Raw genomic sequence first — 12,903 nt, forward strand, 5'->3', positions numbered from 1 at the left:
GTGGTAGACTTCGAAACTCTCTTCTGCCATCAGCAATTGATATTAGGTCAATTATTCATTTTAAAGCTGAGATTGATAGATTTTTGTTAACCAAAAGTATTAAGGGTTAGGGGGCAAAGGCAGATATGGGGCTCGAGGGGCTGAATGGCCTACTCCTGTTCTTATGTCTGCAGGAATGTGGAGCAGCAGCAAAGAGTGCAATGTTGTTGTACCTGATGTATCATTTCAGAGGTTCCCATTGGTGACAAATATTCACATTTTGTCCATAATTTATGGCGTTGGAAATTTGGTCGGGCCTCAGTTGGGGCGGTGTCCGGTTGAAGCGATAAATTTTGTGTTGGCAAATGGTTTGCGTCTGCTGCCTCAAAAAAACATCAGCTGGGCCCGGTGTTTGGAGCGGGGCATTAAAGGAGGCGTTGCAGGCCTCTTTTAGGGCACGAGGCCGGATGAGCAAGGGAAAATCCTGAGCTATACAGCCGGCCTCGGAGCGCCATAACAGAGGCCTGGGAGGGAAATAAAACCCACCAAAAACATTCCCAATACATAGCTCACGCCGCCACAACATAAATTGCAACAAAAAAAACAATCACACTGACCTGAGGCCGGCCTTACTTACGTCACTGCGGCCGCTACAGCTAGGAATGCCCGCTCCCACCGGCGTTCCCACCAGGGCGCACTACAGCTCAGGCAGCAACCAAAAATCGGGCCGGTGTCGCGACCAGGGGCGTTGCACACCGGCTCGCCTCTCCTGGGCGGTAATGCTCTGCGCCTCATCGATACCGGCACCGAATGTCCCGGTGGGGCACTGAAAGCTGGCCGCCCGGACGCAAGGGCTTTCCACCGCCGTTGCCACCCCTTGGGGCCACTAAGAGGGGCAACAGAAGACCGAATTTTCACCCCATGGTCTTTTTCTCTGAACTTGCTTAAAAATACATTCTATTAAGAAAAGTTCTGCCTTCAACATGGTTTTTGCAACTGTATCCTGGGTCAATGTCTTCTAATCTTTTAGCTTTATCTGAAATATCTTAAGAAAATCCCTTTGTATAAAGTATATAAAAAAACCAGTCACGGCAACAGAATTGATTGCCAACAGATTTATACTTATGCATAATCAGTCACAAAGCACACCCAAGTGATAGACATAACTAACAACATCATCTGTTTAACATTTTCATGAATTGGTTCAAATCTTCTTTCATCTGAACGTATTCAACAATTCCCTGTAAATGACTAACTACAAATAAAGCTAAATATTAGTTAGCCTGTACTGGCGGTACTGATATTAATCATCATCTGAAGGGATGCGGGCGCGAAATGGAAATTGTATGTAATGGAGTCGGCTATTCCCCCAGGGATTGCCATCCCATTCCAGATTACTTTCTGTGCACAAGGCCTCACCTCAGTTCACTTCTGCATTGGGCATGAGAAACACAATCTGGAGAAGCCCAACTTTAACAATTATCTTGGATACAGTGTATGAAATTCGACAGTTAATGTTTTCCAGTCCGAGAGTTCTTGCTGCTGTTGGCAATGTTTTGGAATCTCAGTGGAAGTGCAGTGGTGTACATAGAGGGGCATTAGCTTCCTTTGTGCTGCAAGCTTACTAGGAAATGATCTGCAGGGAAATCCTATACAAGGTATAACATGGAACAGCTGAGTGGGAGTGCTGCAAGGTTATACCATGGTTGAAGGGTTCTGATGACATTATAAACCACAGAAACATATCTCGGATGCTTTAGAAGTCATTAACACCCCAGAGACTGCGTCATAGTTCATAAATCATTTCAATCCAACTGGTTTTATTTAAAGAAATAAACGACATCAATAGGATAGGTCCTCACTTGTGAGTGTTGTGCAGCTTGGCACTTTGCGCTTTAGCGCAACAATATTTATTTTTGTGAAAGATCACTGCACCAAACCTGGACTGGAACCATTGGCCATTTTTGTTTCTAAAATTGAAACCATCTACATGGCTGCCTCTGGCTTATTTGCCCTCTCAGTCATCCCAGTTTACCCTCTGCCCAACCCCTGGCATTCTCTACCTTCACCACCATCTCTCCCCATTCTGCGCCTTCATCAAACGTATCCCTTCTGTGAAGCCCACCACCTGTTCCTTTGACTTTTTTGGCATTCAATTCTTCGCCCTACTTCCACTGATTGGCTTTGTGCTCATCGACACCAGGACTCCCTGCTTATGGTCCAGCACATTCCACATTTCCTTCGAAACACCCCTCATCGTACCTTTCCAAAAAATCCACCCTTGTCTCTTTCATTTTGTCCAACTGATATCTTATTTTCAATCTTAGCTGCCTGACTTGGCTCAGTGGTAGCTCTCTCACCTCTGAGTCACAAGGTCATTTGATTTTTTTTTAAATCTCCTAAACAAATCTCCTGGTCAAGCCCAGGACTCCCACTACATAAATGAGTCCATGCTTAGTTTTAAAAACCTGTAGATTGGAGGAGAATATAACAGTCTGAAGTTGGGGCATCTGGAGGTGAAATGGAACAGGTGATGGAAAGGGTTGGATATAACTAGCTCGCTGATGCAACAAAAATAATTTGTCTTAGTCCAGGGTGGATTTTCACTGTCAATTAAATGGCACAGTATTGGACAGGACTGTCAGATGAAGAAAACCGCCGGAATGCAAAATTGGTAATGTCTGTCGGTAGTTTTAATACATTGTTTTGATGTTTATTTAAACGGGACAGAAAGAGCCACAACTGAGAAAGTTGTCAGCAAAGCCTTCAGAATCTGAAAAAGCGTCATGTGATTTCAGGGCTGGTAATGTTATGGCTGGAAACCGAATGGGGGTAAATTGTCTTCATTGGAACCTTCCAGGAGCACCTGTTTCCTGGGTGCTCGAATAAGGAACAATGGGCAGAGTCCCCGTGATCCCTCTGCAGTGCATACCTCACATTGTTTGGCTCGGCGGGGCGTGAGCAGTGGAACTTCCTGCTTCACACAGTTTAGCATCTCATACGATGCAGAGTTACCCGCCTCTCTTTCCTCCTTTCCAGCCATGTCTGCAGCTGTAGAAACTAACGCCTCATTGTAACTATGCGTCCAACGGTGCCAAGCAATGAGCAGTGGTGCATTTAATAGGCCACAGAAAAACCTGCTTTATCTGTATGGAGACCATTTCAGGTCTGCTGTACTTTCCTCTTCTTTTTCTCATGGCCCATAGGTTCTTATGAATCTTTGTGCCAATTGTTTTATTTACTAGTCCTCATTTTGACAATTAATGCAGGCGGAAGCTCCAACTATGAAGGTCGCTTATGGCAGCAAGCAGTTAAATATGAAGGCCTTACTAACTAGATGGTTGTTCTGAAGCTCTTCAATCACAGCATGTCATGGTTTACTTAATACAGTGTTAACAAGGGATGTCAAAGTGATCATCGGCCAACAGAGCATAATTAGATCAAGTAGCCTAGTGGTTGTGGTATGGGACTATCAACCCAGAGGTTGTGAGTTCAAAGTTCACCATCCCAAAAACTGCAACTTGCTCTGAATGCCCTATGTGTGACTCCAGTCCCACACTATGTGTTTGATTCTTAATCCCCTCAGGGAAATCACGGATGGGCAATAAAATACTTTGTCACCTCCCGAGAAAAAATTATTTAAAAAACTGGCCACACCTAGCATACTAACCATTGTTGCACCAATCTAGAAAATAGCTGTGGGGGAAATGTTTTCATACAATCAGCAGTCAGATGCAATGATGTGCCATCTGCTATAATGACATCTGCTGCTAACATGCTCCATTGGGCCAGAACAGCCAGAGATAGAACCAGTCAGCTGGGGCCTCCAGCCTGTGTACAGGCTTTGCTTTCCCTTCCTATTTGTCTATCAATTCTAAATCCCCTATTCTTCTTCTTCTTTCGTATAGTAGTAGCAAAGCAAATCAAACGTTGCTATCCAAGTCAGATATCCAGGCCAAAGCTTCCGGTGTAACAGCGTGGATATCTTGTAGGCTGCCTGCAAATTTCCTCTGAGGGCAGTGCTCGATCATGTGCCCCAGGGTCCGATTAGGAGCTCCACAGTCGCGTGATAGGGATACTTTAATCTTCCACCTGTGGAGAAAGTGGCAGCATCTACCATGAGGCAGTTGATGGTTGTCCACTGTTTGCCAAGGAAGATTTGATCCAACAGACTGTACTGTGGGGTCCTCTATAAGGAATCCATTCCATATGTCGTAGTTCTTCCAAGCATTTTGTCATTGGTCATCAAGGCTGAAGGGCTTCGGCGACAGTCCAAAATGGCCTTCTAGATTTGAGACGGGTTGGTGGTAGGTTGTTCAAGTTGGCCTGGATCGGCATGTCTTTACTGGTTTAATTCTCTGGTGATTGCATATTCGTGGCATAGGTGTGTTGGTACGATGTTTGCAAGCATGGGCAGCCAAGGTGTTGGTGTCGATAAAAGTGTACCGGTGATAATTCTCTGTTCATTTAGCCTTGGACAAAGCTGCTAATGGATTGGGATACATTCTGAGCCTTTCAAAAATGTTGTGTTCCCCTCAACCTGCCAATCACTTTTAATTGTCCCCATCTCCTTAAACTTCACTTACATGCAATTTTCCATTCCCACCATTACTGTATTCCTTACACTTGACCTGGCCTGTACCTGGATTTGTGACTAATATGCAAATGAACTGAACCAGGAGGTTTGGGTGCTATCAACAGGTAACAGTTGAATTTTTCCTCAATGGCATGATTGCCACCAGGGCAGACTCGAGGTGGGACTTCCACCTATTGGTCCAACCCCGCTAGGACCCCGTCCCATTTACCTTGGCCAGGGTCAATTAAGTATTCCTGGCCAGCTCTGAGCGCTAATTGCATGCTCCAACGTAAGTACACCTTGTAGGGAGGGAAATCACGTGGTGCTGCAATGGATCATGTGGTGCTGCAATGAATCACATGGTGCTGCAATGGATCACATGGTGCTGCAATGGATCACGTGCATGGGCAAGGCAAAGCTTATAGGGAGTGGAAGCCTTCAAAATCTGCAGCGGGAAAACTTGGCTCTGAGTGAGCCCAGCCATATATCATGGGCTGTTGGAGAAGTGTAAGAAGCAGCAATGTCTAGAGCCCTCCAGCCGCTCCGTAACCTGCCATTAAATCTCTGTCTGTCTGTCGCTAGCTGACACAGTGCCCCATGGGAAAATAGGAATAGGAACAGGAGTAGACCATTCAACCCCTCAAACCTATTCCGCCATTAAATTAGATCGCGGCTGATCTATATCTTAACTCCATCTACTCACCTTGGTTCCATAACCCTTAATACACTTGCCTAACAAAAGTCAATTAATTTCAGTTTTAAAATTTTCAATTGACGGCCAGCCTCAACAGCTTTTAGGGGAGCATGTTTAGATTTCCACTACTCTTTGTGTGAAGAAGTGCCACCCGACATCGCCCCGAATAACCTAGCTCTAACTTTAAGGCTATCCCCCCCTTATTCTGGACTCCCCCACCAGAGGAAATGGTTTCTCCCTATCTGTCCTATCAATTCCTTCAATCATCTGAAACACCTCAATTAACAGCCCTATTTCTCTTCCTTGCAGGAGCTCAATCCAACTGGCCAAGCAGAGACGCAAACAGAATGAAATCTACCAGACACCCAAGGTCAATCTATTGCCATCATTTGCATGAGCAGAGCGGAAAAATGGCCGACAGATCATTTTTTCACAAGGGGCCGTGAGGAAAATGCATGCGGTTATTTCCGGAGTAGAAATTTGGTATAAGACTCCTCAGCCAATTTGCCCTCAGTTTCAGACCCTAGTGTCACTCAAAAATGGGTAGAAATTGAGGACGAGAATTCCAATTTAGCATTCAGGTAGATTTAGCACCATTTTCTAATCTTTTAGACAAAACTTGCATTGGATGTTGAAAATCGGCCCCAATATCTGCAGACATTTATGGGGTGAAATCGTACTTTGTGGTATTAGCGTACAATTGCATTAAGTCATTGGTATGAAATTCCTCTGCCCCCTATCATAATGGAGGTGTTAACTCATGCAGTTTAAATATGCTAACACTGCACAAAACAATATCAACCCATTAGTCTTAAAGTTCAGGTGACCAAGTGCTGCCGTCCTGGTGGGCCTTAATGGTACATGAAATAGGTCAGTTATCCATAAGGTCAAAAGTTTAAATCATGTAATTCGGATCCCCATAACACGTGATTTAATTCTGTTCTCTTATTAAGGATAGAATTTATTTCTAAAATGTGTAAATAAAAAAGTACAAGTTTTTGCAATTGAAAATTTTAATCACAAGTAAATTTTGGGTCTAACTCCATATCTGGTTTTATCTTTTGCAGCTGTTTCCATCGTGTAACCCATGAACGTTCCACTTCGGTCACGTAATAATGGTTTAAATGCAATGACATAGGTCTGAAAGCAGGTTGGTTTGTCTGCCAGGATACATGATCAAGTGTTTTCTCCCACAATGACAAATTTCTCTTGCTGCAAGTTAAAATTAAGAACACAAGAAAACATGGAATGATAAAAGGCCATTCAGCCATGGAACCCACCCCTTCCTAAAGACCCTCAAAACATCCTGTGTCAGTAAAACTTCATAAATTATTTGAATAGTCAATTATTCCCAAGTTGATGAACTATTTACGACGTATATGTCATAATTACTGATAATACAGAGCTTTAAATCCCTTTCCCATCAGATAAAAAGCGTTTCTGTTGTTGTAGAGAATCAAGTGGACCAGTGCTAATACAATATGCAAATTAGGGTCAGTCCTGTCATGTTCATGGGTCTGGATACTCTCCAACTTATTTCATTTCTGTAGAGTGATAAATTAATCACTGCTAAAACTTCCCAGATAAAATTCTATTATGAAATTCCTCTGTTGCCAGAGGTAATCAAACAGATTCTCCAGGGTGTCCGTCTAATACTACAGGGCTAACCTATTTTTCATCTTCTATTAGTGCTGATCCGATTGATTCTTGACAATAAAGAAAGTTTTTTTATCTGATGGGAAAGAGATTTACGACTCTGCATTGTCAGCAATTATGACACACAAGTCATAAATAGTAAATAAACTTGTAAATAATTGACCACTCAAATAATTTATGAAGTTTTACTGGCACAGTCGGTTTTGAGGGATGCCAACTCATTGGTTTTAATTAGTTGCTTTCTGAAATCCTTGTTACGGCTTTGTGAAAAGCCTAGGAGCAAGCCTCCATTACATCCGTTCATTAGCTGAGTACAGTTAGTGACTGTAGCAGGCCTAGAACAGCTACATAAGAACATAAGAAATAGGAGAAGGAGTAGGCCATAAGGCCCCTCGATCCTGCTCTGCCATTCAATAAAATCATGGCTGATCTGATCTTGGCCTCAATTCCACTTTCCTGCCTGTTCCCCATAACTCTTGACTCCCCTGTAGTTCAAGAATATGCCTACCTCAGCCTTGAATATATTCAATGACTCAGCTTCCATAGCTCCCTGCGGTTGAGAATTCCAAAGATTCACGACCCTCTGAGAGAAGAAATTCTTCCTCATCTCCGTTTTAAATGGGCGACTCCTTATTCTGAAACGATGCCCCCTAGTTCTAGATTCCCCCACGAGGGGAAACATCCTCTCTGCATCTACCATGTAAAGCTCCCTCAGAATCTTATATGTTTCAATAACATAAGAACATGAGAACATAAGAATTAGGAACAGGAGTAGGCCATCTAGCCCCTCGAGCCTGCTCCGCCATTCAACAAGATCATGACTGATCTGGCCGTGGACTCAGCTCCACTTACCCGCCCTCTCCCCGTAACCCTTAATTCCCTTATTGGTTAAAAATCTATGTATCTGTGACTTGAATACATTCAATGAGCTAGCCTCAACTGCTTCCTTGGGCAGAGAATTCCACAGATTCACAACCCTCTGGGAGAAGAAATTCCTTCTCAACTCGGTTTTAAATTGGCTCCCCCGTATTTTGAGGCTGTGCCCCCTAGTTCTAGTCTCCCCGACCAGTGGAAACAACCTCTCTGCCTCTATCTTGTCTATCCCTTTCATTATTTTAAATGTTTCTATAAGATCACCCCTCATCCTTCTGAACTCCAACGAGTAAAGACCCAGTCTACTCAATCTATCATCATAAGGTAACCCCCTCATCTCCGGAATCAGCCTAGTGAATCGTCTCTGTACCCCCTCCAAAGCTAGTATATCCTTCCTTAAGTAAGGTGACCAAAACTGCACGCAGTACTCCAGGACCTCCCTGCTTTTGTAGTCCATCCCTCTCGCAATGAAGGCCAACATTCCATTCACCTTCCTGATTACCTGCTGCACCTGCAAACTAACTTTTTTTGGGATTCATGCACAAGGAGTTCCACTATTTGAAGGGGCTGCTCCTGAAATTCTGGCTGCACTTCAGTCCCACTCTCCTGATCTTTGGGCACCCTGTGCGGAGGGGAGCGGGTAGGTCCGAAGGCCTCCTCGTAGGACTGCTCCTGGGCACGGCCAAGGGTGCCATCAGCCGGTCCAGGCAGCGGGCGGTCGAGGGGGTCGTTCAACCTGACTGCCTGCCTCTCTTCCGCTCTTACATCCGGTCCAGGGTGTCCTTGGAGATGGAGCACGCGGTGTCCACCGGTACGCTCGCGGCCTTCCGCGAGAGGTGGGCACCGGAGGGACTGGAGTGCATCATCACGCCCGGCAACCAAATTTTAATTTGATTTTACATTTTAAAGTTTAATTTGTTTTAATTGCCGGTGCTTTTAGTGTCCCCTTCCCTTTTATAGGGGGCACCGGAGAAATTGTGATTTTAGTGCCCAAAAAAAAAACAAAAAAAAAACAAAAAAAAACACAAAAAAAAACCAAAAAAAGGAAAAAAGGGCCTTGTAAATGTCAGGTGTGTCACCCAGGTCGGGTGGCACAGTTTAATATTTATGTTTTGCAGGTAGACTCTAAAAGAGTTTCATGCACAAGGACCCCCAGGTCCCTCTGCACCGCAGCATGTTGTAATTTCTCCCCATTCAAATAATATTCCCTTTTGCTGTTTTTTTTCCCAAGGTGGATGACCTCACACTTTCCGACATTGTATTCCATCTGCCAAACCTTAGTCCATTCGCTTAACCTATCAAAATCTCTTTGCAGCCTCTCTGTGTCCTCTACATAATCTGCTTTCCCACTAATCTTTGTGTCATCTGCAAATTTTGTTCCAATACACTCTGTCCCCTCTTCCAGGTACAATATGTATATTATAAACAGTTGTGGTCCCAGCACCGATCCCTGTGGAACACCACTAACCACCAATTTCCAACCCGAAAAGGACCCATTTATCCCGACTCTCGGCTTTCTGTTAGCCAGCCAATTCTCTATCCATGCGAATACATTTCCTCTGACTCCACGTACCTTTATCTTCTGCAGTAACCTTTTGTGTGGCACCTTATCGAATGCCTTTTGAAAATCTAAATACACCAGATCCATCGATACACCTCTATCCACCATGCTCATTATATCCTCAAAGAATTCCAGTAAATTAGTTAAACATGATTTCCCCTTCATGAATCCATGTTGCGTCTGCTTGATTGCACTATTCCTATCTAGATGTCACGCTATTTCTTCCTTAATGATAGCTTCAAGCATTTTCCCCACTACAGATGTTAAACTAACCGGCCTATAGTTACCTGCCTTTTGTCTGCCCCCTTTTTTAAACAGAGACGTTACATTAGCTGCTTTCCAATCCGCTGGTACCTCCCCAGAGTCCAGAGAATTTTGGTAGATTATAACGAATGCATCTGCTATAAATTCCGCCATCTCTTTTAATACGCTGGGATGCATTTCATCAGGACCAGGGGACTTGTCTACCTTGAGTCCCATTAGCCTGTCCAACACTACCCCCCTTGTGATGGTGATTATCTCAAGGTCCTCCCTTCCCACATTCCCGTGACCAGCAATTTTTGGCATGGTTTTTGTGTCTTCCACTGTGAAGACCGAAGCAAAATAATTGTTTAAGGAAGGTCTCAGCCATTTCCACATTTCCCATTATTAAATCCCCCTTCTCATCTTCTAAGGGACCAACATTTACTTTAGTCACTCTTTTCCGTTTTATATATCTGTAAAAGCTTTTACTATCTGTTTTTATGTTTTGCGCAAGTTTACCTTCGTAATCTATCTTTCCTTTCTTTATTGCTTTCTTAGTCATTCTTTGCTGTCGTTTAAAATTTTCCCAATCTTCTATTTTCCCACTAACCTTGGCCACCTTATACGCATTGGTTTTTAATTTGATACTCTCCTTTATTTCCTTGGTTATCCACGGCTGGTTATCCCTTCTCTTACCGCCCTTCTTTTTCACTGGAATATATTTTTGTTGAGTGCTATGAAAGAGCTCCTTAAAAGTCCTCCACTGTTCCTCAATTGTGCCACCGCTTAGTCTGTGTTCCCAGTCTACTTTAGCCAACTCTGCCCTCATCCCACTGTAGTCCCCTTTGTTTAAGCATAGTACGCTCGTTTGAGACACTACTTCCTCACCCTCAATCTGTATTACAAATTCAACCATACTGTGATCACTCATTCTGAGAGGATCTTTTACGAGGAGATCGTTTATTATTACTACCTCATTACACAGGACCAGATCTAAGATAGCTTGCTCCCTTGTAGGTTCTGTAACATACTGTTCTAAGAAACAATCCCGAATGCATTCTATGAATTCCTCCTCCAGGCTACCCCGTGCGATTTGATTTGACCAATTGATATGTAGGTTAAAATCCCCCATGATTACTGCCGTTCCTTTTCACATGCCTCCATTATTCCCTTGATTATTGCCCGCCCCATGAAGTTATTATTTGGGGGCCTATAAACTACGCCCACCAGTGACTTTTTCCCCTTACTATCTCTAATCTCCACCCACAATGATTCAACATTTTGTTCATTAGAGCCAATATCGTCTCTCACAACTGCCCTGATATCATCCTTTATTAACAGAGCTACTTCACCTCCTTTCCCTTCTTGTCTATCTTTCCGAATTGTCAGATACCCCTGTATGTTTAATTCCCAGTCTTGGCCACCCTGCAACCACGTTTCTGTAATGGCCACCAAATCATACCCATTTGTAATGATTTGTGCCGTCAACTCATTTACTTTATTTTGAATGCTGCGTGCGTTTAGGTAGAGTGTTTTAATACTAGTTTTTAAGATCACCTCTCATTCTCTAAAAATTAATTTGTGGAATTTGACCTGAATTTCTTAAAAGCAACTTGACTGTGGAAATGCTAGAACACTGAACGGCTTGTTGAGTGATCTAGAAAAAAAAAATGTATTACTGCATAATGGTGAATATTCTGAACAGCACGATGCATTGCAATTCTTTTTGAAAGGTATCAGAACAGAATACAATTCAATCACACTTCCAGATCGTCATATGATGAAATTCCTTTGTAAACTAGCTCTCGGCAGTGTAGAGCTACCCAAGAATACAATCTCACAATGCAACCTTCTACCTTTCATTTCAAGAACGTCTCCGGATCTTGACATTCCTTCAGAACAGGCGCCATCTTTTAAATATCAAATCAGAAAGCCTCTCCTTGTATGAACTGAAAATATTCACAGTAAATATAAACTTGCTGATTACCACAGCTGTGTTCTTCTTTCTTTCAAATATTCCTTCCATCTATAGTTTTTTCTTTAGCATTATTGCAAAAATACAAATAAAAAACACAAAGGCACTCTCTTTAATTTTGTGTAAAGTACTGTTGTTCTGTTTGATGGAAATTTATTTTGGTGCTTTTCCCAATTAAATTCAAACCTGTTACTTTGCATGTAGCAGAAGACTAATCGTCCTTTAAAATTGTCAATATACTATTAGCAGTTTGACAGCACAATCCTATAAATCCCACCTCACCGCTCCAGCTGATATTAGTAACTATAAAATACTCTGATGTTTTGTTTCTTAATTTAGACTCCAATAGCTAAGAGTGTAATCGTGTTAAGTTATCAACAGTTTAGTAGCATTACTATCGGTGCGATTACCTCACTTATGCAATTGAGCGAAGCATTGCCTCCCAATATAAAGTATGAAATTACAATAATACCAAAATTGTAAATCTTCTGAATATTAAACCCAATTCTGGGACTGCGGGAGATCAGTGAGGGATGGAGAAGGATCCCATTTGGAGATACATCCACTTACAATTAATAGTAGCTGAACTTTATAAAAGAAACCTTACCCTCCATCAGTGCAAAAATCACAGGCAGTCTACATTTTCCAATATGCACTGGTGACTGGTAAGATTTTAATGATCAGTGCATACCCCCATGTGTCCAGTCTGTAAATTGAAATAAGCTCTTCCCATATCTATTTAAGCTAATGCCCATTCTACTTTGGCGTGTGATGAATTAAAAAAAAAGCTGGCATTGGGACCTTTGGGCCCAGTGGAATTCAAAGACTATCTGGGGCAGGAATTTTGGATGTGAACTATGGAGGGCTCTGCCACCATTTCAGATGAAATGGAGATGACTTGCAACTGAGGTTGGAATAGCTTAATTCCAGGTTGCATTCATCATCCTATCTGAAGCATGGTGATCAGAATGTATTTTGTGACAATGCACAGGTTGCCTCTGTTGGAAAGTGCCACACCTCTATTGAGCTTTATGTCAATGGTAGTCATGGGTACAAGGGTATATCAACTGACAAAATATTAAGAACTAACCCAGTGACACAACAGGTTGGAATGGTAAGACATGGTTCACACTGCTGATGTACCAAAGGGCACATTCTCGAAACTGGTTGGGTCGCTAAGTGGAGCAGCGAAATAGAGACGAAAGGGCGAGATTTTCACCAACTTTGCGACCGTATTTTTTGCTGCGGTTTGACCCTCCGCGGTGAAAACCCGGTCGGCAGGATCTTCGGGCACCTTTTTGTGGCGGCACTTCCACGTACCGCCAGGGAAGGGAACATGAAACGAT

The 12,903-nt window shown here is 43.0% G+C and overlaps 1 pseudogene; it reads right to left on the reverse strand.

Moving 5' to 3' along the window:
• Nucleotides 1-676: 676 nt before the first annotated feature.
• Nucleotides 677-12,903, reverse strand: part of LOC139234037 (uncharacterized) — a 55,503-nt pseudogene continuing 43,276 nt past the window's right edge.

The sequence above is a fragment of the Pristiophorus japonicus genome, chromosome 21 (assembly GCF_044704955.1).
Source record: "Pristiophorus japonicus isolate sPriJap1 chromosome 21, sPriJap1.hap1, whole genome shotgun sequence".
Classification (NCBI taxonomy): domain Eukaryota; kingdom Metazoa; phylum Chordata; class Chondrichthyes; family Pristiophoridae; genus Pristiophorus; species Pristiophorus japonicus.